Source organism: Lissotriton helveticus, chromosome 7 (genome assembly GCF_964261635.1).
Source record: "Lissotriton helveticus chromosome 7, aLisHel1.1, whole genome shotgun sequence".
Taxonomy (NCBI): Eukaryota; Metazoa; Chordata; class Amphibia; order Caudata; family Salamandridae; genus Lissotriton; species Lissotriton helveticus.
The window spans coordinates 1,075,340,143-1,075,368,091 of record NC_136068.1 but is presented as its reverse complement, the minus strand read 5'-3'; the positions used below and the strand labels follow the sequence as shown (position 1 = coordinate 1,075,368,091).

The 27,949-nt window shown below is 47.4% G+C and overlaps 1 protein-coding gene and 1 long non-coding RNA gene across 2 annotated transcripts in view; one reads left to right on the top strand and one right to left on the bottom strand.

The window, feature by feature from the left end:
• The window catches only part of CARD14 (caspase recruitment domain family member 14), a 630,897-nt gene that overhangs the window by 595,128 nt on the left and 7,820 nt on the right, over positions 1-27,949 (bottom strand). The gene's annotated exons all lie outside the window — the stretch shown is intronic.
• LOC144769880 (uncharacterized) overlaps positions 5,910-27,949 on the top strand; it is a 52,686-nt gene continuing 30,646 nt past the window's right edge. The window contains exons 1-2 of the long non-coding RNA XR_013598761.1: positions 5,910-6,031; positions 6,475-6,554. This is a non-coding gene — a long non-coding RNA (uncharacterized LOC144769880). The remainder of the gene's footprint in view (positions 6,032-6,474; positions 6,555-27,949) is intronic.

Genomic DNA, 27,949 nt, shown 5'->3' with positions numbered 1-27,949 from the left:
GTCGGCAGGTCGTTTGTGACAAAAATCAGCCCTCTCCAGACTGCAAACTCCTTGGCTCAATTCAAACGAGAATTAGCCTAGTTCTAAAGATTGTTATTATGCTTGTGACTGTGGTGTTTAAAGTTTCCAAAAGCACCTGTCACTGTATGCAAATAAATATCACATGAAATATACCACTTGAAAACGCGACCTGGTAGAAACGACAGTAGAATGTTGCAAACCCAATAAAAATGGTTACAAATTTAACATTACGCTTCATTTTTAAACACAAAGACGTCCAACTTAAAAGACATTATAAGACTTGTTTCTTTGTATGATGAGGCTCTTGGTTTAAGTATTGTTTTTTCTTCTTCTTAGAACTACATCATTTTGGAGCAAGAAAAAAGTAAGACCTTATTCTATATGCAGTCAAAATGACGTTTAAAATGCATGCTGCCACGAAAACATGTCTTAAAATACTTCGTAGAAAGAATGTGGAAATTAGAGAAAAGGCATCTTGACAAGTAAGCTTTAAATGCTACATCATAGAAAGAATGTGACAGTGAGTTAAAAGACATGAAAATTAGTTAAAAGGTCTCTTGATAAGCACGCTTTAAATACATGCACCCAGTGCCGGCTTTAGCGTCAGTGGCGCCCAGTGCGACAATAATTTTTGCTGCCCTCACATCGCATGACCACCTTCTCGGATTCTCTCACTCCCACCTGCAAAAGTGCCCCTCGTCTCTCCAATCATAGGATATTGATAAGCTCAGCGCCCCCCTCAACAGGTTAGCGCCCAGTGCGGCCACACCAGTCGCACTGCCCTAAAGCCATCCCTGCTTGCAGCCAGGGGGAGATAAGATAAGTAACAATAAACTGTGGAGCCTTAACGAAAGAATACATTCTGTGCAGCCTTAACGTAAGAAACAAAATTCCACCCACTAAGGCGGATTAGAATGAGTACTCTGTCCTCGGGATACTGTCAAGAGAAACACATTTTGAACAAAACACTACAACCAATAGAAAAGGAGTAAAACCAAAGTGGCAAGGACACTGACAAATGGAAGGCGGGTGTAAGCCCCTTTTAAGATATTTAAAACAGTAGATTTCACAAGCACAGCACAAGCGCTGTGCAGGCAAAACCTAAACAAGCATTGGCATAGCCAATAGGTCTTGCGATTAGGACCTTATAAGTGTTTAGCCATGCAACAGTTGGTGTTGTTGCACCAAGGGTATTCTGCTGCATAACTAAATACTTATAAGGTAAGGTCCCAAAAGTGAGACCTATTGGCTATGCCAATGCTTGTTTTTGGTGGGGGGGGGGAGAGAGATGATGGTTACATAGGAGTGAATAGCCTCATGGAGAATCCCGCATTTAGAAGGAGTACTTGTGTATTTTTAATGCACTTGATGATTAAGTAATTTGGACGGCTGCCTGCACCACCATGGTACTCTCTCCCGAAGCAGATTCACTGCATGATTACTTATAAGGTGATTCCCTTCTGTTGGTTTTTGAAGAGTCGGAGATGTCCCAGAAACCACCTCTCCTCTGTTAGAATTAGTACAGCAGGTGTGCTTGAAAGGAGTCACGTAGAATGGACTCCCCCAAATGATGAACAATGCACTGGATTCAGAGATGGCCGCAGCTCCAGCAGGCATCTTTTTTATTTTACTAACATATTGTTAGAATGAGCAGTGGCGGCTGGTGACTTTTGAAAGTAGTGAGGCGTAAAAGTTGGGGTGAGTGTTCCACAGAAAATATAAGCAGCTGTAAATCAATCAACAATATGCGCAGATAAAACAATTAAGTAAAAAGGAACTCCTTAGATAACAGTGTTAGTACAGTTGTCTAGTAGTTACTTTCCAGGCAACATATATGTATGAAGATACTTGATTAATAATTTGTCAGTGCTCATATCTGGTTCACATACGCAGCTGTGCTGGTAAAGTTGCTCATGTGTCACTGTCTTGGATTCTGAACAACCTCCACCATCTTAAACCCTGGACTGCGCACCGCAGGAAACCTAAGCTGAGCCCCAAACCTGTGCTTCTACCTCCCCACCTATCCATGGAGAGTGCTGTGCTCCCCTTCTCTTTTGACCCTGCACTGTGCACTTCTGTGTGTGCTGCTGCGCCCCCTTGTGTCCTGTGTTGCGTTGCCCATGTGCCTGGCACTGCTCTTTCTCCAGTCCCCGTAATAAAAATCATTGTGTGAGGGCTGGAAGGTCACAGTGCTGAGGCCCCATGCTCTGCTTGTTCCGTAAGCAGGAGACGTTTGCACTTGTGTGCTCCTGTAGTATATGTCCTGTTTTAATGTATTCAACCATTTATCCACGTGCTCCCTTTCTTCGATTCTTCTATCCACACATTGTCACCGTTCCATCATTTTATGTAAACATTCACTCCTGAATTCACAAAGTCCCTCGTCCATCCTTTCACGTGATCATCGACTTATTTTCATACTAACCCACTCAGCCTTCCATAGATCCACAAACTAACAACCCAGCTGTTGGCTTTGTGATTACGTTTTTTCTTCTGTTTGTCGATCCTACCTAGCAAACTCGAACCATGCCTCCACCACATCTTCAACAAAGCCAGCGCAAGGCCATCAACATCTCCTTCGAGACAGCAACCTTCCCAGAAAGCTGGAAACACGCCGAGATCAACGCCTTACTCAAGAAACCAAAGGCAGACCCCAAGGACCTCAAGAACTTCCAGCCCATTTACCTGCTCCCATTTCCGGCTAAGGTCACCGAGAAAATCGTCAACAAACAGCTGACCCGCTACCTCGAAGATAACAACATCCTGGACCCATCCCAGTCCGGCTTCCGCAGCAATCACAGCACCGAACCCGCCCTCATCGCCGCCACAGATGACATCAGGACCCTGCTAGACAACGGAGAAACAGCAGCCCTCCTCCTCCTGGACCTGTCAGCCGCCTTCGACACAGTCTGCCACCGCACCCTACGCACTTGCCTACACAACGCCGGAATCCAAGGGAAGGCCCTGGACCTGACCACTTCCTTCCTCTCCGGCAGAACCCAAAGCATCTGTTTCCCCCCCTTCCACTCAAATGCTACCGAGATCATCTGCGGCGTACCCCAGGGCTTGTCCCTCAGCCCGATGCTGTTCAACATCTACATGGCACCCCTCACCCACGTCGCCCGTCAACACGACCTCAACATCATCTCCTACGCCGACGACACCCAGCTGATCATCTCCCTCACCAAAGACCCTCACAAGGTCAAAAGGAACCTCCACAAAGGAATGAAGGCTGTCGCTGACTGGATGAGGATCTGCCGACTGAAGCTGAACTCGGACAAGACGGAGGTCCTCATCCTTGGGTCCACCCCTTCGGCCTGGGACGACTCCTGGTGGCCGACCGCACTGGGAACCGCTCCGACCCTCATAGACCATGCACGCAACCTGGAGGTCATCCTGGACTCCACGCTCACCATGACTAAGCAGGTCAACTCCATCTCCTCCTCCTGCTTCAACACCCTCCGAATGCTACGCAGGATCTTCAAATGGATCCCCACTGAAACAAGAAGAACAGTCACCCAGGCCCTCGTCAACAGCAGGCTGGACTAAAGTAACACCCTCTATGCAGGAGCATCAGCCAAACTCCTAAGACAGGTGCAACGCATCCAAAATGCCTCGGCACGTCTGATCCTTGACATCCCCCGCCGCAGCCACATCTCTCTCCACCTGAGAGACCTACACTAGCTCCCCGTCGACAAGAGGATAGCCTTCAAGCTCCTCATCCACGCACACAAAGCCCTCCATGACACCGGCCCAGCGTACCTCAACAGACGACTCAGCTGCTACACTCCCACCCTCAAGCTCCGCTCTGCCGACCTCGCCCTCGCCCTTGCCACTGTCCCCCACATCCGAAGAACGACAGCCGGAGGCAGATCCTTCTCCCACCACACCGCCAAGACCTGGAACACCCTCCTCACCAACCTACGGCAGACCCAAGAGCTACTGGCCTTCAGAAGACTACTCAAGACCTGGCTCTTCGATCAGTACCAGCGTCCCCCCCCCCCAGCGCCTTGAGACCCTCACGGGTATGTAGTGCGCTTTATATGTGTCCTGATTGATCGATTGAGTTAGTCAATAAAAATATGATGTCCGGGTCTCTCTGTAAGGTACTTATTAGAGTCTCTGCTCTGAGACTGCTTCGTTGATCAGCCAAAAGCTGAGATTTAAATGTATTTCAAGCACCTTAGTCAAAAGGGACGTGCTGCAGAAGCATTTCAGCACACATACACTCCTAAAATCATTATTTTTGGTCATATAACGTGTCTTAATTTCAGATTTTGACCCTGATTCACAAAGATTTGGCTAAGACTGTATGTGCTTCCGAGCATGCTTTGTAGTAAAGTAAAGAGCCCACACACAAAAAAGATTGCCCTACGACTCTTAGCATGTGCGTGTGGTATACTGGTGAGAAGATATACGTTAAAAGAAATTACTTAGTATTAATGTCATCCTAAGGTGGCAGCATAATGACACAAAATGGTAAAGGAGACTTTTGAAATGTGTGAGGTTTGCTTTTGTGTAATTTTATATTTTGAATGATCCTGCCCCTCATTACCTCAACAGGATCTCCCCCCTTTATGAGACAGAACTGGAATTTCTATCAAGCACTCATCTGGAAACGATCAGTTAACATTGAGTGAAAAAACATCCATCTTTCTAAGACCTGGAACTAGCTTTTCCATCTGATGTGACAAATGTAATACATTTAAAACAGTCTGAAAATATATGGACTTATTTCATTTGTATATTTATCTTTTTGTCATTGTTACTGATATCCACGTTAGGTCTCTTCAGTGATGCCAAATAAGATCAATAGTCCCGCGATGTCACTTTCTGTGGTCACTTCTTGTGATGTTACATGCAAATTAGAGGGGCCTCACATCTTCCCTTTCGCCTGGGGCCCCAAAAGTTCTAGGACCGGCCCTGGAGTAACTTACAGGTGAACAAATTAAAAAAGCGCACGTCAAGTTACATGAGGCAAAGGTGAAGGTTGTGGGTAAACAGGATACAAGAGGTAGCGGGGGTGCATTACAGGAGGACGGAGTGACGTGTGTGCAGGGTACAAAAGCGTGCAGAATACAAGGGGAGATATAGTGCTGCAGTGGATGGCAGACACTCGAGCACAAGAGCACAAGAACGGTCGTTGCGTAGGCGGTGGTGGCACTTGTGCACGTATCTAAAGCGGGCAAAGTGTAAGTGGTAGCAGACGGTGTGTTGCAAGAGGAAAGTGACGTGGCTCTTGTTGGGAAAAGAAGCAATAGGGGCAGGAGTACAAAGAGCAAGGTGGCGTCAGCTCTTAAGCTGAGAAAGTGACAGTGACTGCAGCCCCAGGGATTTACAATGATATCAGCAGGGCTGGGAAGCAAACCTCCTGAAAGTACAAGGGCATACATATCTATCGAGCCCTGCCACAGCGTTTCATTAGGAATATTCCCCAGCGTTGGCTAGTGAAGTTTTGGCCTGCTTGCCCCCTTGGAGGTTTGCCGCAGGGAGGGGGATGTCCAAACCAGGGAGGGCTTCTAATAGGGCAGGCCCCTGGTGCGGGGGGACGTGGTGAGGCAGCCTGAGTTCCTGTATGTCGCAGAGGCAGTGCAATGGCCTATCTGGGTCCCAGCAAGTGGGTGGTGCAGGTGCCCGGTTTGCGCAGCAGGTTGGCAAAGGTCAGGTTACAAGGCAGTTGGTTCGCCCCTGCCATGTTGTTGGGACAGCAGGTAGTGAGCATGGGGGGGCCAATTCAGGGGGTCGCCCAGGACTGTGCGGGAGGTCAGGTGGTATGGGTGGGTAGGGGTGACACGTCCAGTGAGGTGCAGGGTGTTAAGTCTGTGGGACTGCAGGGTCCATCAGGTGCACAGGAACAGTCGGGTCTGAGTGGCCTGCAGGGCAATGTGACTGTTTCATCAACAGGGAAAGCGACTGGCATCAGGATGTGGCGGACAGAGCACGCTGCGGCTCCGTTTAGGGGGGATATCAGAGGGATGGAGATCTGGAGCGGATTTTCCCTCTCATGCAGGTAAAACAAAAGCTACAACAAAATATTCATTGGACGTTTTTTATGATGGGGGAGTTGGTAATGGGGACATGCCAGGGGAAAGCGGGGCAAATTCTTGGGGGACGGGGTGGATCATTGGGAGCATGCTGCAGCTCCATTTAGGGGGGATATTAGAGGGAGGGAGATCTGGAGCGGATTTTTTCCCTCTTATGCAGTCACAGCGAAAGCTACAAAAAATGTTAATTGGCAGTTTTTTATGATGAGGGAATTGGTGATGGGGACATGCCTGGGGAAAGTGGGGCAACAATTTTAGGGGACGGGGTGAATCATTGGTATATGATGATGGAAGTGATGATCTCAAAGAAGTAGAATTGAGAGAAGGGGACTGTGGGGATAATGTTTTTGATTTTCGTTGAGGAAAAAGGGGTGTCTCTGGGCAAAACATTGTGATTAATTTTTTGCAGAAGTCAAGTGCGTACCGAGCAATTGGAAGGGGATCTACATCTGTCATTCAACAACAGGATAACCCTCAGGAATTTCACAAGTGAGCATCTCAGTTGCATACAAGTAAGATGGGCTGGTGGACAGTTGGGCGACAGGGGGACGAACACAGCAATTCACCAGGTATATTTGAATTGGTGGGGGGGAAAGGTTTGGGCACGGATGTTCTTCGGCTGGGCATCAAGGTATATTTCAGGAGGAGGTAAGGGCTGGGGGTGACCCGGCCAAAGCTGTTCCAGAAGACTAAGCAGTGGGAAAAGAGGACAAAGACACAGTAGAGGTAGATAAAAATATTCTCGAGCAACTGCCTTCCATGGGGATTAGTATGCCATTGGACTCTCAATTATCTGAGAAGACCAAAAGCAAAATGTGGCGTATTCTGTTGGGGAGGTTTTTTAAGCTGTTACATCACGTTATTCAGGCCGAAGAAGGCTCAAAGATGGTGGTATGGGACTTGACAGGAGACCCAGGGGGCCCTAAAACAATTGCCAACTGGACATCTGCTTTTCTTCTTTATGCTAGTATCTACTGTGAGAGGCATCAGGATGGAGAGGTAGTGGTTCAAGTACCTGGATATCATGAAGAAAATTCAGAGTTATTTTGGAGGTTATGCTTGGTTGTCATGCGATGCGGAGTTTAGAACCAAATGAGTGTTGTTAATGACAGATCATGGGGAGATGAGGACTTAGAGTTGTGGTTACAATGAATGGCATCGTCTCAGCGACTGCTACCACTCATACTGCAATTGGGTCACTGATATCTTCTCGGCCCTTTCAGTATCACGCTGCCCAGTCTGGGGGGGTTTTAGTGCCAAGGGGCAAATAACTGTGTTCGAGGCCCGTTGGAACTTCTAAAAAGGTTTTTGCAGTAGGCAATTCTGCAGGTACAGTTATGAGTGCTCCCAATGTGGTGGCTACCATTCCTCACATCAATGTTTTTGCAGGTCGGTGATTTAGTCATCAAGGTAAGGGGGCAGAGGGGAAGAAGTCAGGCTTTCCATTTTGTACCAAAGGGCTCATACCCCAGTTAGGTTGGAGTTCTTGGCAAAATGCCTGGGAGACTATCCCAACACTGAGGCAGCATTCTTACTCCTCCATGGAGATTGCGCTGCGGTTGGTCAGGTCAGCTGGGTGAGCTGCGTGGTTTGGATTAAGTGAGATACAGTCTGCTTTTCGACTGTTACCATTCATCCTTCTGCCTTAGAACTGTTAGGCATGCACTTTCAAGGGGCATTCTCGGTCGATAAAGTTCTTTTTCATGGTGTGTTTTCGCGGTATCGTGTGCACTATTTGAAGCTTTCAGCACTTTTGTGGTGGCGTTTTTGCTTACATTAGTGGTCATGACCTCCTTTGTCATTCTTTAGATGACTTCATGTTCAGTGGTGTGTAGCCCACAGGACAATGTCAAAGGCTTTGCACTCTTTCAAGATTATGGTGCAGGAGCTTGGTGTGCCGTCGGCACCTGACAAAACTGACGGTCCTAGTACAAAAACTGACTTTATTGGGGTTTGAGATTGGCACTATGGAGAGGGTAGAGAGATTACCGGCGGAGAAAGGGGCTGGTGATTTCAGCACTTTTGTCATCTGTGATTGAGGAGCGTAAATTGGAGCTCAGGAAGGTGCAGGCTTGTTGGGTTACCTAAACTTTGAGTGTAGGGTGGTCAGGGCTGGGAGAACCTTTTGTAGGAGGCTGGGAATGTCCATGTCAAGAGCCTGTCTCCCTCATCATAAAGTGCGTATTTCGGCAGCCACTAGGGCTGATCTGTCATCTGGTTGACTTTGCTAGCGGACTTTAATGGCGTATCTTTGTTTTTGCGGATGACGATATGATTGGGTACATTCAGATTTAACCGGACGCGTCTGGTGCAAGAGGTTTTGGTGTATTCTGTGAAGGGGTGTTGGTGCGCTGGAAAGTTGGCCAGGGCATTGCCTACAACAGGGTCGCAGTATCGCCTTTTTGGAGTTCTTTCCTCTACTTGTTGCATTGTATGTGGGGGGGGAGGAATTCCAGAATGGACCAGTCCTGTTCAATATGGATAATATAGCTGTGTTTGACTTGATCAATGTACAAAGGCCAAGGATTTGAGATTTTCGAGGTTGTTGTGTGAATTTCTGCTCAAATCAGGGGAGGACGGTGGATGATGAACGGTTTTTATTAGGTTTTGTGTTACACTTGATAGATAAAGGTTTTTCCCCATACTATTTATGGCAAATTGGCGCAGTTAAGGTGGGGGAGGGATTCGGTGGGAAGGGTGTTAGTGAAAAGGGTTCTTGGAGGTCAAAGTAGGGAACAGGTGGGTAGCGAGCTGGTACGTCAGCCGGTGACATTAGATTTGTTGCAAACAATGGGGTTGTAGATGCCTTCTTGCTGTTATAATGAGTTTGGGTGTTGCAAGTTTAGGTTAGGTTTTTATGGCTGTTTTTGGGACATTCGGAGCATCTGAGTTACTAGGTTTCCGCGATAGGGCAGGAATAGGCAGGATGACGTTTTTTATAGAAGAACACAAGTTGAGAATTTGGTTGAGGGCTTCCAAGACGGTTCAATTGGTCAGGGGAAAATGGGGTCTTTCTTGAACAAAAGGGGGGTAGGGCTTTGCTGTCCTGTGGGGGAATGGGAGGTCTTCAAAGCTTCTAGAAATTTCACTTCAGGTATTATATTTTGCCGTGCACAGGGGCAACAGATTCCCTTCGCTCAGCTGTTGGCTGAGATGAGGAAGGTGCTCATTAGTTTGGGTGAGAATCCTCTACGTTTTTGGTACACACTCCTTCCGTAGTGGGGCAGCCACGGAGGCTGCAAGATTGGGGTGGTCTTGGTCAGACATACGTAGGATTGGGAGAGGGAAATCCAAATGTTGCGATAACTATGTTGAGAAATAATTTTCAGTGCATCAGTTGTTCTCTTGTTAATATTTGTTTTCCTACCTAGGTCAGATTCAAGGGCTTGTAAGTTTGAAAAAAGACAACTTGGATAGTAGGACACTCCTTTTTAAAGTGGGCTGCTGTTTCCGCTGCACAACAAAGTTGTGGGAGAACACTTGGACTTTCAAGTGTTAGCCATGAGGTGATATGGAAGGTTAAAGGGGAAATGCGTTGGGGGGGGGGGTGTTTCCCATGTTGTTTCTGATGTGTTTTTAGGGGGGGCCCTCCGGATTTGTTGGGCATTTACCTCGATGGGAATGATCTCGTCGGTTTACCTGGCCTGATTCTGATAAAATTAATGTAACTGGTTCTGGCCGGCATCAAGGCTACCTGGGAGGGCACCACGGTGATTTGGTCTGAATTCATATTGCAGCTGCATTGGAGAGGCGAAAGAAACTACACACTATTGGAGAAGGCGATACGTAAGTTTAATGGAGCCATGGGACTCTTATGTGGGGGCATCGGCGTCAAGGTTCTATCTCACTCTGACATCCAAAGCACTGAGGGGTGTCTTTTTGTGAGGACGGGGTGCATTTGTCACAGATGGAGCAAGCATACTCTTTACTGGAATTAAGGGATTGACTGCACAAACATGGAAAGAGAATATATGGTGCTCCAGCAGAATGTCATAATTTTCTCCTTGGTGGGGCAGGAAAACTCTTCGGTTTTCCTGGATGGCGGAATTTCTGGGGGGGTGGGCAGTCTTGAGCGGGATTGTCCATCCTCCAAGGGCGGAGGTGAGGTACACAGTCACGTGGAAAGGAAATGAGAATGAGGGGGATCTCTCAACAGGAGTCAGTTCTTCTCGGTTTGCTTGGGTCAACATTGGGGGTTATGTTTTTGTAGATAGGTTAAGATAAGCTTGGGGAATTGCTTTATCATATAATTTCAAAATGTGTTTTTGAGAAAATATACTTTGCACCTGTCTCAATAAAGTGGCCTTTTTTGCTAAGAAAAGAAGTTGTAGATCGTGAGTTATTGTGCGAGGAGGGTCCCAGGGGGAGCTGGGCACGAGCCGGTCTCCCCCTGGGATTTTTCGCACAATAGAGCGGCCACCCCAGGTGCAGAGGCAGGGGTAATTAGGGAGGCAGTAGGCGCGCGGGGGGGGGGGAGGTTATTTATAGAAGGCTGGCGGGGAGGGACAGTAACTGTGCCCGAGGGAGGCGGGAGGAGAGGAATTTAGTTTTTCCCACCCACCCTTCCCTCTTTTTTCATCTGTTACAATTTTTTGTCAGTAGTTAATTTTTTATTAGCCTTGGTTACTGCCAGAGGTGTCATAAGTTTTTCTGCCACGACAAGACAGGTTTTCTTTTAGCCATTTTGAGCTGGTAGGCGGAATTTCTGGGGGGGTGGGCAGTCTTGAGCGGGATTGTCCATCCTCCAAGGGGGGAGGTGGGGTACACAGTCACGTGGAAAGGAAATGAGAACGAGGGGGATCTCTCAACACGAGTCAGTTCTTCTGGGTTTGCTTGGGGGTTATGTTTTTGTAAATAGGTTAAGATAAGCTTGGGGAATTGCTACATTATATAATTGCAAAATGTGTTTTTGAGAAAATATACTTTGCACCTGTCTTAATAAAGTGGCCTTTTTTGCTAAGAAAAGAAGTTGTGGATTGTGAGTTACTGTGCGATAAACTGATGTACGGCGGACAGATGTTGTTGTTGTTCATCAATCGTGCTTGGCTAACGATTTGTTTTAATCCCAAAATGAGATATTTAGATTGTAATGTAAAGCCGTGTAATTCCTAAAACGTGGGCTTAACCTGGGGTGTGTATTTTATTGCCAGACAATGAACAGCATTTAAAAAGTTGAACCGAGCCCGAACGAAACATCATCCTGGACTTCGTAAACGTCCACACAAAACACATGTAAACTGAAGCAAATGAAATGCTGCAGCACTCGTTTGCATTATTTAATTAAGTTTGGGGCTCACTGGAAAGCTGCTGCTGAAAATAAATATATGCATTTAAACCCAGCACGCCAAACATACATTACAATATGGTTCTAATACTTACCGTCCCATCGTCATAAAAATATATTACATTTAATAGGCATTGTTTTTTTGTTTTTTTTGAAAACCTTTATTTGTACAAGAAGGATATACAAATCTGGGCCTACAACCATACTGGCCGGCCACAATACGAAAAGCGGTCGAAAAATCCAGAGTAAGCAATACAGAAGCAATCATAAAGGAGCATGAGCAATACAATCTTAAAAAGGGGGGAGGAAAGAAGATCTAGACGGCCAACAAACAGGAGCAAAGAAGGTTAATTTTATAATATAGCAATAAGGAGCATGACAGGCTCAGCGACAACATAGAAGAATCCGGATTCCCCAAACAAACCATTGACAACAAAAATAGGGGGTAAAAGGCCGCAGTTCAGGAGTGTCAGCACTGCTTACATCGGTATGAAAAACAGGTGCGGCGAATACAAATCAATATGCAGTTACTATCAACTGTGGACACCCACCACCCAATGACACATCGGAACCAGGACAAAGGGGCCGGAATAGCGACTGCACCAAGACTAGCCCGTCATACTGACCTTGGGTGAAAAAGAAAAAGGGGGGGGGGGAAGAGAGGGGAGAGGGAAGGAAGAAAGGGAAAGGAAAACACAGACTAAAGAAGAGTGCCGCGCCGAAACAAGCGTCCCGTAGCGAGGAATACAGAAGAGAGCAGGAACAACAGCAACGAGGAGGGTATTGGAGTCGCGATGGAACGCAGCAGTGCCACAAGAAGAAGAACAGCGACGTTACAGACCCCACCCCAATCACACCACGGAAGGCAAGAACAGACGCGGCACTCCAATAAAGAGACACAAAAGGGCCATAGAACTGAGGAAAATAAAACATCCAAGAAGACCCAACCCACCCATCCCACCCTGCACCCCTGCAGAAGGCTACGGCCTACCCTCCAGACAGCGTGCCTGTCGCCCTAAACCGGAACCCGAAATGTAGTGGAGAAAGAGAGAAGAGGAATAAAGAGACAAAAAGGAGATAAAAACAAAAGAAATAAATGGGAGGGAGGAGCAAGAGGGCGAAAACAAATACGGTCGGCCACAGCCTCCGCCTAACCATAATCATATTACGTGTGACCCAGAACGACAAGATCTCAAGCGCCATATAACTTACAGGGGGTGGTCTCCCACGGCGCCATGAATATAAACAACTGCGCCACGAATCCGTGCATCAATAATCCACCGGGAGTCGTGCATCTCATCCCAATCCTTTCCTAACCACAATTCCCACCCACCACATGACAACGTGAAGTGAGCAACACGACGCGAGGCAAGCACACATTGGAAAGAAATTACGATCAAGACGTAGACCAGGGAGGTCAATCAATCTGCAAGTGAACAAAAGTTCAAATAAGTAGTTCAAATGTCTCAGCAATAGCAACATGGGCAGTAAAAGACAGGAGTTCAGTTCCACAGTTCGGAAAAGCGGGGGTTTTCCTGCAAAATAGAAATGCGACCTCGTCAAGGCGGGAACAGGCAGCAGTCCACCATTTTTCTCAGGCATCCGGGTAGGATCGGGCCTCCGCACGATAACCAGGTCCCCAAACTCCAACCATCGAAGAGCAGGAGGTTCCAAAGCCATCGGCCTACAAATCCGTCGACGAACAGCGGTAGCAACCCTCGTAGCAACCGAGGGGGGCGAGGCAGCGACATCACTGGGGCAAGAGGGGGCCATGAAGAAGCGTCCACCCAAGATGGCGGCGGATCGCAACGAGTTTCCAGGGGCACCGGGGGCCAGGGACGCGTGCCAGGATCGCAAGGCATCAAGAACGTCTCCAATCGTAGATACACATGCACACGTCCGGGCCCCCGTGCAGTCCAGCAACCGAAGTCCGCCATCACGAGGAGATCTACAGCCCAGATCGTCGGCAGCCATTTTGTAAGTTCAGCCTCCTCACCACCCTCCGCGACTCTCGGGACAGTTCACAAATGCGGGCCTTTACAGATGTCCCGGGGGTCCCAACAATGGCGGCCTTGGTGCAAAAAGGAGAACCGCTCAACGCGGGGGCCCGCCTGTATTATCGCCGGCGCTCCCCACGAGTAGAGTCGGAGCGCGAGGGTCCAGGGTCACCGGACGGAGCAGCGGCGGGGGGACCCCTTCACACGATCAGTTAATAGGCATTGTTGATACTAACAAATATGATCACCCCTTCGCCTATTTTGTTGGAAAGCTTTCAAAAGCAGGCATCTCCTTGGCTGTTTTAGAGTCTATGCTTTAAATGAGTTCTTTCATGTCGAATATTTCCATGCCTTTGTCGGGACAGGCAAGCAAAGGGAGGCGAGCAAAGGAGGCACAGGTGTGTTCAGCGGTCCCTGTCTGCTCATGTCTCTATGCTGACGTTGGTTTGGCAGGTGCGTCTATCGGCACTATCAGGGTAATCGTCAGTGGCAGCTAGCTACTGATTCTGATGTGTGTGGGAAGTCAGTCACACAGTAATAACATATCGGTTTCATGCTTGCGCAGTCATGATGCACTTTGGCTCAAATGTTCTCAAGGTGTGTTTTTTTCCCCCGCCGCAAATGTTCATTAGGAGTGGATGTGGTCTAACGAAAAGAGAGAGCTGCCGACGACCTGAAACAAGCTCGCAGGGGAAGGGGGAAGGGGGAGGGGGGGCCTGAGCGATTCACTTGCGGGAGCGATAATTGCTACCATATGGCGGTGCTCGCTCCCGCTAGAGAATCGCCACACGTGCATGCCTTGCCATTGAAGGCAATGGAACCCGTGCACGTGTTTGGCTGAAAAGCCAAACCGATAGCTAAAGTTATCTTTTGCCTATGCAGGGCGAGACCTAAAAAGAGCCCAAATGAGACCAAGCTATGACATTAGTCGCACATGCTGTAATATGCATGCATCGGATTTGGTGTTTATTTCTACATAGTGGATCCACCTCTTCACAAAATGAATCAAGATTTCAGCCCAAAAGGTTCATTTCCACACAGTGCCTTCAACAGTACTCCCTGTGGTTGCTATATCAATGTCTACCAATAGTTTAAGTTATATTGGTACACTGTTGCTGTCATCTATATCTACTGCTTGCAATATTAGCTCACGAGAAAAGTGTATGAGCTGCATCTTGTTTCAGAAATAATGTTGTTAGGTTTCTGGTTGTGCAGCAGGTTATTATTACCTTAGATTCAATTATACATAACAGCATCTTGTTCGCTAATGGCTGCAGCTAATCTTAATATTTTATGTTAAGATGGGGTGTTGAAGATCTACTCAATTGCGTTATTCTTAGAGCATTTATGCAATTTGTTCTGGGGCATAATGTATGGGCTGCTAGCCTCTAAAATCCTTATTCCAGTGTCCTCATCATACTCACGATTAAGTTATTGTTTGTGCCATACAGAAAACGAACGCTCTCTAAGACAACATTTTACACAGTTTGGCGCAGTGAATTTATACTAGATGCCATTCAAGATGAAGAATGATTATTTTAGGTATTAAATAGCTGGTGTAATCTATATCGAATTACCCCGAACTCAGCCATTGGTTGCTATAAGTGACAGTCTTAACAACCATCAGCCATTCGTTGATTCTAATTGTTATTCATGATGTATTGAGCTTTATCATCACACAGTCCAACTACCATTAGCGCCTCCCCTTAGGAGAGTGCACTTATAAGGTAAAACATTTTCAGTAATCTTCTGTTTTTCTTTGACCACCCAGCATGGTTAAAAGTAATGTGAATATCTGCAGTTTGGTTTTATTTGAAAGAAAAGCAGCGGACTGTCAGTCCATTTTGAGGTAAACAACATACAAACCTCTATGAGTTCATTGTGTGGTTGTGAAATACTAAGCATCAGAATTCTGATAGCAAATCATGATGGGATACAGGTAGACTGGTAGAATATAATGACGGTGCCTCAGAAATCATAGGCTGGGGAAGAGTCAGCCACATGATAGGCATGTCTCTGATAAGCATAGAAGGCTGGGGTAAAACCAATCACAATTTGAGATGCTCTTCTATCCAAGATAACAGGGAAATACAGAATCTATCGGCACAATCAATCAATCAGCATTTGCAGAGCACAGCACTATCGCTCCTGGGCATATCTGAGCGTTGGGGTGCGAAGTCTCAGTTCAAAAGCCAATTCTTGAGGAAACGGCAGGAAGAGGGATGAAGCAAGCAGAAAAAGGCAAAACAGATGGCAGAAAAATTAGCAGAAAAGGCAAAATAGATGGCAGAGAGGGCAAAACAGGGGGCAGAAAAACGAGCATAAAAAGGCAAAACAGACGAGCAGAAAAGGGCAAAACAGAAGGCAGAAAAACGAGCTGAAAATGCAAAACAGAGGGCAAAAAAACGAGCAGAAAGGGTAAAACAGAGGGCATAAAAACAAATCAAAAAGGCAAAACAGAGGTCAGAAAAGGACAAAACAGAGCACGAAACGAGCAGAGGAGACACAAACAGAGGTCGGCTGGTAGACAGGCAGCAGAGGGTAGCGGACTGTGGGCAAGCTGGGCAGGAGAATTGTTGCAGGGGAAGCTGGCATGAGGACCTGCATGAGGACTTTGAGAATAATTTGTTACATGCCATACGCACAAATTAAAGGATGCTAGTGCTACGGCATGATCAGTCACATCTCAGACCTGTCGCTACAAAGGTCATTTTTGTGGGGGAAGAGTCGGTGACAAACTAGGCACACCTCTGAAAGGCATGTAATGCTTGAAAAGAGTGATTCACATTTCAGATACACCTCTTTTTAGCACGTTGGTTTGAAGAAGAGACAGCAGGTTAGTTGCATTCCTGAGAGATGGGAAGGACGGGTCCAGTCAGGGCCAGCTTTAGTGCTGGTGGCGCCCAGTGCAACAGACTCCATGAATTCCCTCTCTAACACCCTCCAGCAGTGTCCCTCATCTCTCTATGGCCCATCTCAGACACACATTTAATTTCTTTAGAGCTACTTATATTTCCCTCACACTCAGTTCTGTGATCTGCATGGTACACGTTATTTGCAGCAGGCCCATTACATCGCTGCCCTACTTTATGATAAGTCAAAATTGCCACTAGACAAAACTCAACCTCTCTCCAGCAGGAACATTAATCACCTAAGTCAGGGCAAGGTGTGGCTGTACCGGTCGCACTCTCCCTAAAGCCGGCCCTGGGTATGGTCAGTCATGCCGGCAGGAGCGGCTCCTCTACTAGGGCAGAGGAGCACCACTCCACTGCTTTCTCGCAGTGCGAGAAACTGAAACATAAAATGGTAATAACTACCATTTCATGTTTCTGCTTCTGGCACTGCGAGAAAGCAGAAGGATTAGGGTGCAAGCAGGTGGGTGGGCGGAGCTGCCCTGTGAGCAGGGCTGGGCAGGGAAGGAGTGGTGTGCTCACTCCTGAGTGTGCATGACTGGTTTGGTCAGCCCTGTGAGGCCGACCAAACCAGTCATGCACACTCTGCCCTTCTCCATGCAGGTTGCAATGCAGCCTACTTGGAGAACATGGCCGGGCCATAAGCCCCTGGCTGGGGGGTGTCCCGACCAATCACAACGCTGCTGGCAGCGTTGTGATTGGCTTAGGGGTGGGACTGGGAGCCTGGCTGCCTGCTTCCTGTTCCTACTAGAGGCAGGAGAGCAGGAGAGGCCAGAGACAACGCAGGACCCAGCCGGCGGTAAGGTAAGTTTAATTTATTTATTTATTATTAAATTAAACCCACCAACCCCACTCCCCGTGTGCCCTCCCTCCCCGTGAGACCCCCCAGCCTCCTACCCACCCGCGAGTTATGCCAGCTCCAACTGCATGCCAGGAACACCTCTTACTAAAGCTTTCCTGTTCTAGGACACCACACAGTTTCCCCTTATACTGCAATCTGTGGTATGCCCAAAAGCACTTCAACCATTCATGTCAATTATAGCATCATGTGCTAATTGACAGCGGCTCTTCTACTGTAGCACGCTACAGTGGACGTGATTGCTTGAAGTCCAGATCCAAGTGTCTTGCTTAAAATTCCAATGCTTTAATGTGAGTTGCAGTATGGGCAGAACAGTGTGGAGGCCTAGTTCTTTGAAGTGCTAGTGAAGAAATGGTAACTTGGAGGTGCTCTCCAATGAACATTAACATACATTCACATTCCTCATTTTCTGGGATCTCGTGGCTGATCCTCTGTCCTTATGTAGACCATAGCCCGGAGAAAGCAAAGCGGAAACAACATTAGCGGAATATGACATTCACGGACAACAGGATGGCTTTGAATTTTGTGTTTAGATACTGCTCCTCATTCATATCACAGGCTATAAAATTAAATGTAGATAACCGAGATCAGATTAGTGGAAGAACTGAGTATCAAAGTGGTTGTATGAAAGGTATGGTGTGATCCGAGTATTAGGGAGTGAGAGTACATGTGTCTATCAAAGAAATTATTACATAATTAAAAGATAGAAGTGTACAGATGTCTAACATCATATACTTTTTTAGAAATTTAATACATTGTTCATGTTTTTTTTAATAGAGGTATGAAGAAAGAGTTTGATAATGGTTAGCATTTCTTCAATACGTGCGACATATTGTGCACAAACATTAGATCACAATTCATGTTAAATAATACAAACTTCTATGTATTTTTCTAAAGAATTGCATCCCTGGAAAAGTGTAGTAAAAAGCTGAATTTGAGCCTAGGATGTATTTTCTGTTACAATGTATTCTGTGTTCTGTGGTAGGATGTACTGTTCTGCGGTAGGATGGATTGTTCACTACCCTGACTTCCCTGAGTTTTTAGGGCTTTCCTCTTGTGGATATAAAGAAAACATATTTTAACACATATAACGTGCAAAACACGTGATTGTATTTATATATTACAACATTTAAAAAAACATTGTTTAAAAAAATATTTTCTAACACATACACTAACGTAACTGAACTATTTTACATCCCTTCAACAAGAGTAGTAAGCCTGCATTTCATTCTCCAGACTGTCTGTAGCAGACTTCTTCTTCTATTAAACACATTCCAGCTGGATTAGTGGCAGACCAATGTGAAATTAAAAGAAGTTTCTCTGCTGAACCTGCCTAAAATGTGAATTGGGCCCAGTGCTGGGTGCGCACCCTAAAACTCTAATCCATTTATCTTCTCCTAAGTCTATTGGCAGTTATGATTCTGAGTCTCTTATTTTTAGTTGTGAACTGGTGTAAATCCACAGTCAAGGTCCAATATATGTATGGGACGACTTTTAGAGGGAACATACTAGCCAACATTACCTTTAGAATATTTTGTTCATTTAGTACCCACTCCAGTTATGTAACATTGTCCTCCAAATTTCTTTTCATTTTTTTTTAAACGTAGTTTATTGGGTTTTATATACACATCATACATATACATGATATCCATCAATTGGGTGTCAAGTGCCATCGTGGTTACATGAATTAACCCCGTCATCCTCTGTACATAACATCATGGTATCTGCACTACATCTTATTATTGTCGACAATAGAGACAACCCAATACTACTAACAATCCCAACTCACCCCACCCTGTGCAGTGAAACCCTTACCCCCCATGTCGCCGGTGTGTACTATGCTACGGAGCCATACCATCGTATAGGAACAGGAGTCGCCCTCTATACTTCTTCTAGCCATACCTGTCCAAGTTCGGGTAACCCACCACTCCTGCAATCTCTCCTCACTCTTCCCCTGACTGATAATCCTGCAATGCCTGCACCAGTGTTTCCCATGCCTGGCTGCCTTCAGCGCTTTATCATTGTTCTGCCTCCAGGCCTGCTGATATCGAAGCGTACTTTCCCCAACCGCCCACTTTACAAACTCTGCTCTCAACTTCCCGCTGCTGGGACCCACCGTCGCCTTCCATCGTTTCGTTATTTCACGTTTTGCCAGTAAGAGCCCCATATCTATGAATTTGGTAGTAATTTTAGTTTTCGGCGTGTGTGGGAACCAATGCAGGACACTAACGGCTACATCAAAGGTCAATTGTCGCTCCGTGACAGCATTCAGCGTCTCTCCCACCTCCTTCCAATAATCCCCCATCCTGGGGCAAGACCACAGCATATGCAGTAGGTCTGCACCCGCCAGCGCACAGCGAGGGCACGCCGCTTCCTGTACCTGGAAATACCTTTGAATCTTCCCTGGCGTCAAATAGGCCCTATGAAGAATGTAAAAGTGAACCAGTTGGAATCTCGCGTTCCTAGTTCTCTTTCAAGCTCTGCGCATGATTTGAGACCAAGCCGGGGCGAGGATAGGCTTCCCTACATCTACTTCCCAACGCTCCCTCAAAACATCCAAGGACGCCAAACTCTCGCTAATCATCCTGGAATAAAGACACGTGACCGTCTTAAAGGTCCCGGCGGCCATCATGGTATATTGGCACGCCAAAGTCGTCCTAGGTTCCGCGAGCCCCTCCCGCCAATGTACCTGGAGCGCTCTGATAAGCGCTGCGTGTAACAAAAACCCACCTCTCTGCAGATCAAACTTCTCCTGCAACGTCTGATAAGGTAACAGGGCCCCATCCTCATATAACTCTTCTAATAAATGCATCCCTGCATCCTCCCATTCCAGCAGCAGAGGCGTCCAATCACCGCCGTGCGGGAGCGCGGTCACCATTCACAACGGGATCTCAGGCGCATACGGGTATAATACACCCGCCCTGCGCTGCGAACGATTCCAGCACAACCGTAGTGTCTTTTCCTCCATAGAGAGGCCCTTAAGATCCAGTTTTTGTTGCAGCACTATAAAGGAGAGCACATGCGCGGTATGCCCACGCCTCTCCACTGTTCTGGGCCCCTGAACTCTATTGCCACCGCTTGCGTTAAAACCTGAAGCTGGGCCGCCAAATAGTAAAACTCAAAGTCCGGGACTGCCGGACCACCCTCAGCCTTGGGCCTAATGAGCGTCGCCAGCGCGACCCGTTGTCTGCCCGTTCCCCATAGGAAACCTACTATAAGCGATTTCAACAATTGAAACTTCGAGCACGGGATCCACACCGGAAGAGTCCTGAAGAAATAAAGTAGCCGAGGGAGCGCCACCATTTTCAAAAGCGCCACGCGCCCCGTCACGGACAGGGGGAGCGTGGCCCAAAAGGCCATGCTGCTCTTCAACGCCCGCAAGCCACGTCCCACATTGCCTTCCAGCATATCTACTGCTGTGTGGTATACATGCACCCCCAGATATCTCATACAATTGGGCTCCCACCTCACCTCTCTATAGATAATTGGTTGAGGCTCTCCCTGCTTCAACAGGAAAAGACATGTTTTCGACCAATTCACTCACAATCCCGAGAGGTCACCGAAATCCGATAGCAAGGTCCCCGCTCTCGTCAACGCCTCACCAGCATTATCAAGGAATAACAATAGGTCATCAGCATACAATGTACTGCCGATCACCTCTACACCACAGACCGCCAGAGTGGTCCCCCAATCGGACCTTCACCGCCAATCGATCTACAGCCAAGGCGAACATCAGCGGTGACAACGAACATCCCTGTCGTGTGCCCCGATTCACCGGGTACTGTGAGGAGATCAACGAACCAATACGCACCCTAGCTACAGCCGACGCATAGAGCACTATCGTCCAACCGAGAAAATCAGCGCCGAGGCCAAATCGCTCCGTCGTAGCGTATAAATAGGACCATTCTAAGCTATTGAAAGCCTTTTCAATATGGACTGACAACACCATTGGCTGTGGAGCCTCCGGTTGAGCCTCCTCCAGCAACCGCACCAGCCTCCTGATGTTCGTTGACGTGTTCCTTGTTGGGATGAAACCAGCCTGATCCTCGTGGATCAACGTGGTCATATGCTGTAACAGTCGGGCTGCCAATATACCGCTGAGGATTTTATAATCAGTGGTCAGCATCGACAGTGGGTGGTATGAGGCCGGATTCGTCCCCTCCTGCCCCGGTTTCAAGAGGGGAATCACTAAGGCTTCCCGCATCGAAGCAGGTAACCTGCCCGGTTCCTTTGCTTCCCTATACACCGCCAGGAGTTTCTGCGCCAATATATCAATAAATGTCAAATAAAACTCTATCGGCAACCCATCAACTCCCGCCGTTTGATTCCTGGCCATGCGCTTAATCGCACCTCTAATTTCGCTCAATTCTATATCCCGGCCAAGGTGAGTCGCCTGTTCCGGTTCCAACGCTGGGAGTGATAGGCCCCCCAGAAAACTACCGATTTCCAGTTCTCCCGCCACAAGCGAACTCTCATAGAGTCCTTCATAGTAGCGCAGAAAACGCTGTAGAATCCCATTCTGGGTGTACACCAGCTCCCCGTCATCATCAATCAGCGCCAAAATAGAGGAGCCCCGCTTGGTCGGGTTGGCCAGCCAGGCCAGCAGCGTCCCTGCCCTGTCTCCCTCCGCATGCACTCTGGTAGTATAGGCCCTATAATCAAAGCAGCGCAACCTTTCTACTTCCGCAGCAACCTCTTCCTTCGCCGCCTTAACCGACTCCTGTAGCTCAGGGTGAGCAGGCTGCTTCAACTCTACCTTACGTAATTTAGTCTCCGCTCGTTCCAGGTCCTGGAGAAGTACCCTATGCACTCCCGCATGCTTCCCTATGCACATTCCCCTGACCACCACCTTGAAAGCATCCCATTCTATCGCCCTCGTGGAGGCCGAGCCAGGGTTTTCTGCAAAATACTGGGTGATCCCCTCACTCACTGCACTCTGAAAAATCGGGTCCTCCAGCGTCTCATGGCGGAGCCTCCACGTGGGGATACACAATACCCCAGTCATCCAACGCAACGTAAACAACAGCGGGTTATGATCGGAGAGTGTCCTAGCTAGATACTCAGTCCGAATCACACAGGGTAGCACCATTGGGGAGCACAGCACTGCATCCAGACGGACATGTAAATCATGCATCCCAGAGTAAAAAGAATAATCACGATCATTCGGGTGCTTCACTCGCCAGTCATCCACCAAGTTCCACCTAGTTTGCCAATCCAACCTGCCTTTACTCAATCTATGTGTAGGGGAGTCAGCCAGTGGCGGGTGCGACCTGTCGAGCGCCACGTCTGTTATGGAGTTGAAATCTCCACCAATTATCAGTGTGCTCGTAAGGTAGGACCCCAGCGCACCAGACAGATGTGTCAGAAAACTTAACTGATCTACATTGCATGCATAGAGACTGCAGAATGCCACCTCCTTGCCCCTAAGTCGACCCTCTATAGCCACGAACCTACCCGCAGGGTCAATCGTCTGCCGAGTAAGCTGACAAGGGACCCCAGCTCGTACCCATATCAAAGTCCCTCTTGCAAACCCTGAGTATGTGGTGTTATATACCTGCCCCCGCCACCTCCTCTGCAGTGCAATACCCTCCTCTTTAGTTAAGTGGGACTCCTGGAGCTTTGCTATGTGAACCCCCTGCTGACCAAATACGCATGAATCATGTGGCGTTGTGTCATAGTGTGTAGGCCCCTCACATTCCAGGTAATACAGCGTAAATCAGCAGTATCTCCCATTCCTCCTCAGTAGTAATCTCATCTCAAAGCGCCTCCCCGTTTCCACACCGGACAACAACCCCCCCCCAACAACAGTCCCCAGAAACCCTTCCTCCCCTCCCCCCCAGAACAGGACCGAGTAACGCGCCTCTAGTTCCCATCCAAACCAATACACACTTCAACACACTCCTAAGCCCACCAGCAGCCGCTGTGAGCACGCCATAAGGGCATTGAGGGTGACCGGGTTCCAACGGGCCGCCGCCCAGTCTTCTGCACAACTCTCGCCTCAGTACGAGCCCCAGATAAATGAAAAATCTGAACGATCCCACCTCCCCCCGAAAGTCTCCGAACAGGACCCACTACGCTTCTGTCTGCTTCGGCGAGGGCCTCCTCAGGCCCCTCTGTCGACTGCGAAGCCTCCTCGATTTCCTCTGAGGCAATTGTTTCTCCCGCTGCTGCAGCGCCTGGTCGCCGCCATCTTTCCCAGCTCTGTACAACTCCAGCCAAGCACAAGCCTCATCCGGAGAGTCATAAAAGTACGTCTTACCGTCCACAATTACCCTCAATCTGGCTGGGAACAATAAGGAGTATTGTAGACCCTCAGTCCGCAATTCCCTCTTGACGGCCAGGAAGGAGGCCCGCCGGCGTTGCGTTTCATACGTGTAGTCTGGGAATAGGTTGACCTTACTGTTCCCCACATAATAAGGACCGTCGACCCGTGCTTTCTGCAGCAACAAGTCCCTATCCCGGAAATGCAACAGCCGTGCCACCACTGGTCTCGGGGGTCGGCCCTGTTGGGGTGGTCGGGCCGGGACCCAATGCGCCCGTTCCAGAGAATAGAAATTAGAGAGGCCCTCGGGTGCCACCACCGTCTTAAGCCAAGTCTCAAGATACTGCAGCATGTCTGTCCCTTAGGCTTTTTCCGGTAGGCCCACCACACGGATGTTGTTTCGACGATTACGCTCTTCGGCATCCTCAGCCCGCTTTTCCAGAGCGCCCACTCAGTCCAACACATTCGCCAATGCGGCCTTAAGGTCTTTCTACTGAGGCTCGATATCATGGAGCACTCCTTCCACCGACTTGACCCTGTCCACCAACTTTCCATGATTGGCACGTAAGAGGCCCAGCCCTGTCGCCACCTGCGCTATGTCTTTCTGTAGCGCCGCTCAAGAGTCTGCTATCGCAGCCAGGATTCTGTCCGGTTGGCGCTGTAGTTGGGGATCACTGAAATGTATGGGTTGTTCCTACGGTGGCCTTATAATTCAATTGTGTAAGTACATCTGTAAATCTCTCAAACAGGTGACAAAAACGAGATATGTACTGGAATTATTCAAAAACATATAAAATTTTCTTTTTTTCTTTTTTTCAATTCATATAAATACCGTTATCAATCAGAAATCACAACAAGAATATATCAGTTTATATCAGAAAGTCAAAAGTAATACAATTAAATCATGAATATAAGCAACAAAAATAATGTGTAAAAATTACCCCTTGGTAACAACCATATCCATCAACATACTCACGTGCTAACAATCATACCACAATCAAACCTCATACTAAGATGGAGAAAGGAACTGAATTTATGATTAGCAGGATGACAGTGCTAAAAGTGTGGGCCACACGGTGTAACATTTGGCCCTCGCAGCAGGTCTACGCGCGTTTCGGCAGCTTTAGGCCACCTTCATCAGGACCTTTTTCATCGTAATTGTGCAGATACCAGGGGATCAATGGCACCGAATGTGGTGCAGTCACAAAAACGTCTTCAATAAGTATCAGAGGGCGGGACGTCCTATGTTTCCTAAAAATGACTTTTGGAACGCTGATCAGCGTGCCAAGATGATAGTCAAATACTCAATTTCACAGCTAACTCCTTGGTGCTTGTAGTCAAGAGGAAGCTAAGACACGGACGGTCAGCGGGGAATCTGAATTAAATTATTCCATAATTTAGATATGTGAGGAAGGTCCCGTATATAAATAAAATTGCTTCAAAGTCCAGTGAACCTTATCCACTGAGCAGTTACGACGTGGACCCGCACCGTTTGCAAATTCTTCCCGCAGACGTCAGTTGGGGATCTCCACTCTGTTCGGGGTCGTCTTGCTCTTCCCGACCTGACCCATCTCCTTCCGCCATTAGTGGAGTTCCATCCTTCTTCCCCTTTGGCTTGACCATGATTAGGCTCTGTTGTTCCGGGGTACTCGGTGCTTCTCGACTAATCCTCAGTAATCACTCTCCGGGTATTCAGACACCAGCACCACTCGAGCCGCCTCCGCTCTAGGCTCTCCACTGGGTTCAGCCGGGCAGCCGGACCACAGCACTCTAAGTTTCGTTTCTGTGCCAAGGTCGCCATCTTGAGCCGCTCCGTCCTCCGCACCGGCCAACTTTCAGACGTACGGTACCTGAAGTCTGGGGCAGGTCTTGTTCCTAAATTGCTACCAGTAGAAGCACGACCCCTTCCCCTATCGTTCCGTCGGCGTGGAGAAACTGGTCCAGCGGTATATCAGGATTTTTAAGGGGTCAGCTGCGGAGCTCGCGATTTGAGCGGCCGCTACCATCGGCTCCAAGCCACACCCCCCTTCAAATTTCTTTTCATTATCAAATAATACCAACTTTCTGCACAAATTATTCTATACAACCTCTGGATCTCTACAAATGTGGACCTTCCAATTAGCTGCCAGTTGATGGAAGACTTCTATTTCGGCTTTCAACCACTCATGCTAATTTATGATAATCCCTTCTATTGTGCAGTGAAAATTTACCCCACATATGGTATGTTATTAATTCCAGTGAGAAACATCTCTTAATTGATACCTCTCTCAATACCGTCTATGTTGATACAACACTGTCCAAAAGCTTCCCCCAACACAACCACCTTTAATCACTGCTGTGATCGACCGCTACATATTCATATGAGGCCATGCTTCCTCAAACCAACCAGACATCTCTACACTTAAAAATAACAGCTCAATGATACCTTGGGAAGTCAGGAAAGTTAAAATCTACAAACAAGAGTACCTATAGCAAGAAAAATTTGTTTTTATATGCTTCAGAAAACTGGCTACAATAGTTCTATTTTACCCACTTTATACTTAAATGTACTTCTTTCATTATATGTTTTATTCAAATAATAATGAAAACATTTTACAATACATGCCAAGCTTCTTTTATAAGAATTTCACAGCACATCACTCCAAATATTTTGACTCTTTCTCCATTAATGCCTTTATTGTTTATCTTTAGGTAGAAATGGATTGTCAATGCTTTGTTCTTAGCTTTATCTATATTTCTTGCAGCTTCTTCTACCCCAAAGAGATTTGAAAAATTGGTTCTGTGGAAGGCGTGAGCTTGTCCGTCTCTATTATTGTAGTATCCAGTGCGGATATCTTACAATTGTCCATAAGCATGTCTTGAAATGTCAATCTCTCATCGCCTTATGGGGTCCCTAGTGAGGATCCATCCTCAATTGGACCATTTCCTATATCCACTGTCTTCTCAGGCCATACATTTTCCTTAGTAGGAAAATTACAATCAAAGGCGAACATGGTAGATTTAAAAAACTTAGGCAGTAGTGGAGTCGGCAAATGCAAATCTTGCAATAAACCTTCGCTAAGATTGAAGTTCATGAAAGCGGCTGAGGTCTGATGGCTCCTCTGCAGGTTTTCTTACACAAGCTTGTGTTAAAAGATTTTTTATGTCATTATCTTGTGGTGCAATCTGGGATCTTAATTTCTTTAGCTTGTGGTTTTAGCTCTGTGATTGGGAGTACATTATTGCTTGATGTCTCTATTAAGGGGGTACTATGAAAAAAAACAATGTTTTTTATTAGGAATACAACTGGATACAAGAAGTAAGAAAAAGCTCAATCGCAGGATACAATGGGACTGTTCAAGGATGCACTAGGGAAAGGAAAAGAAGTAGTTATAAATTGATTGGAAAATAAATTATCTGTATTTTTCTTAAATGCAGTTGCATGATATGCAGTGTGTCCCATGTATGCAACTGAACCAAGAACAAGCAATAAAGGACATTACATTTTACAGACAGTACAGAAGAAGAAATGTGTACGTTTCTAAAACTGTGACAAACAACCAGATAGCTAAATTAGCAAATGCAACCAAGCCCTTTTTACCAATGAAAGGAGTCAGATAATTGGTTTGGTTGTTTGTGTCGATGACATTTTGACCCCCTTTGAAATGCAGGGTACTATCACGACCAAAGGGATAGTAGACACACCTGATGGAGTCATGCTAGTGTTACACAGAGTGCACACCGCCAAAGTGCAAAACAAATTGGAAAGATACTCACATGGGGCACCATGGCTGGAACCCAAAGGAGATGGATTAGCTTGGCAACGAATGCTTGAAATGATAAAACAAGGCGCCACAATCGGTGCTAATTTTGTGCCGACAGCGATAAAGGGCGTGTAGGCCGTACGGTTGGAAAATTATCCGACAGGATCAAGGAGGCGAATTGATTGGCTCCATCCTCACCACTGCGCCAGGGTCTATTAAGGGGGAGCACTCAAGGGAGTGTTTTTAATTCTGCGTCTCTTTATGTTGTTTTTCTTCGTCCTCTCCCTTTTTTTAGTCGGAAGCTGCAAGTTGCGAGTGTGCATTTTCAAAAGTTACAGAATTATGGCTGTAAGCCCTCCTCCCCGACTTCCTCCGTGGCCCTCCTCGGCCCCCTCAGTGTGCGGTGAAATGATGGAGGAGATGTGGGGGGTTTGAGAGAATTAAAGCAGTGAACAGGCTTGAAAAATGGAACTGTGGGTGTCAGAACTGGCACCTTCTGAGTGGTGGTGACTAATCACTGATTGCTACCTGTCAAAATGATGACATGTGAGGGGGCAGCAGGGCTGGAAGGCAGACATCAGCGAGAAGGGGAGTGAGCGGGAGCTATACCAGGCACCGCCGGCTGCAACACTGACCTAGTTGGGTAGGCTTAGCAGGCCTGGGGCTCAACCATTCTTCTTCTCACGTGCGGCTCAAGCCAATGGGACAGCTGATGGAACAGCCCCACAACTCCTCAGGAGGGCTCCGAAAAGCTCCCCAATTAGTGGGGTCTCTCCTCCTTTTTACAGCCCCCAGCCGCCACTGCTTTTATGAAAACTGGGTAAAAA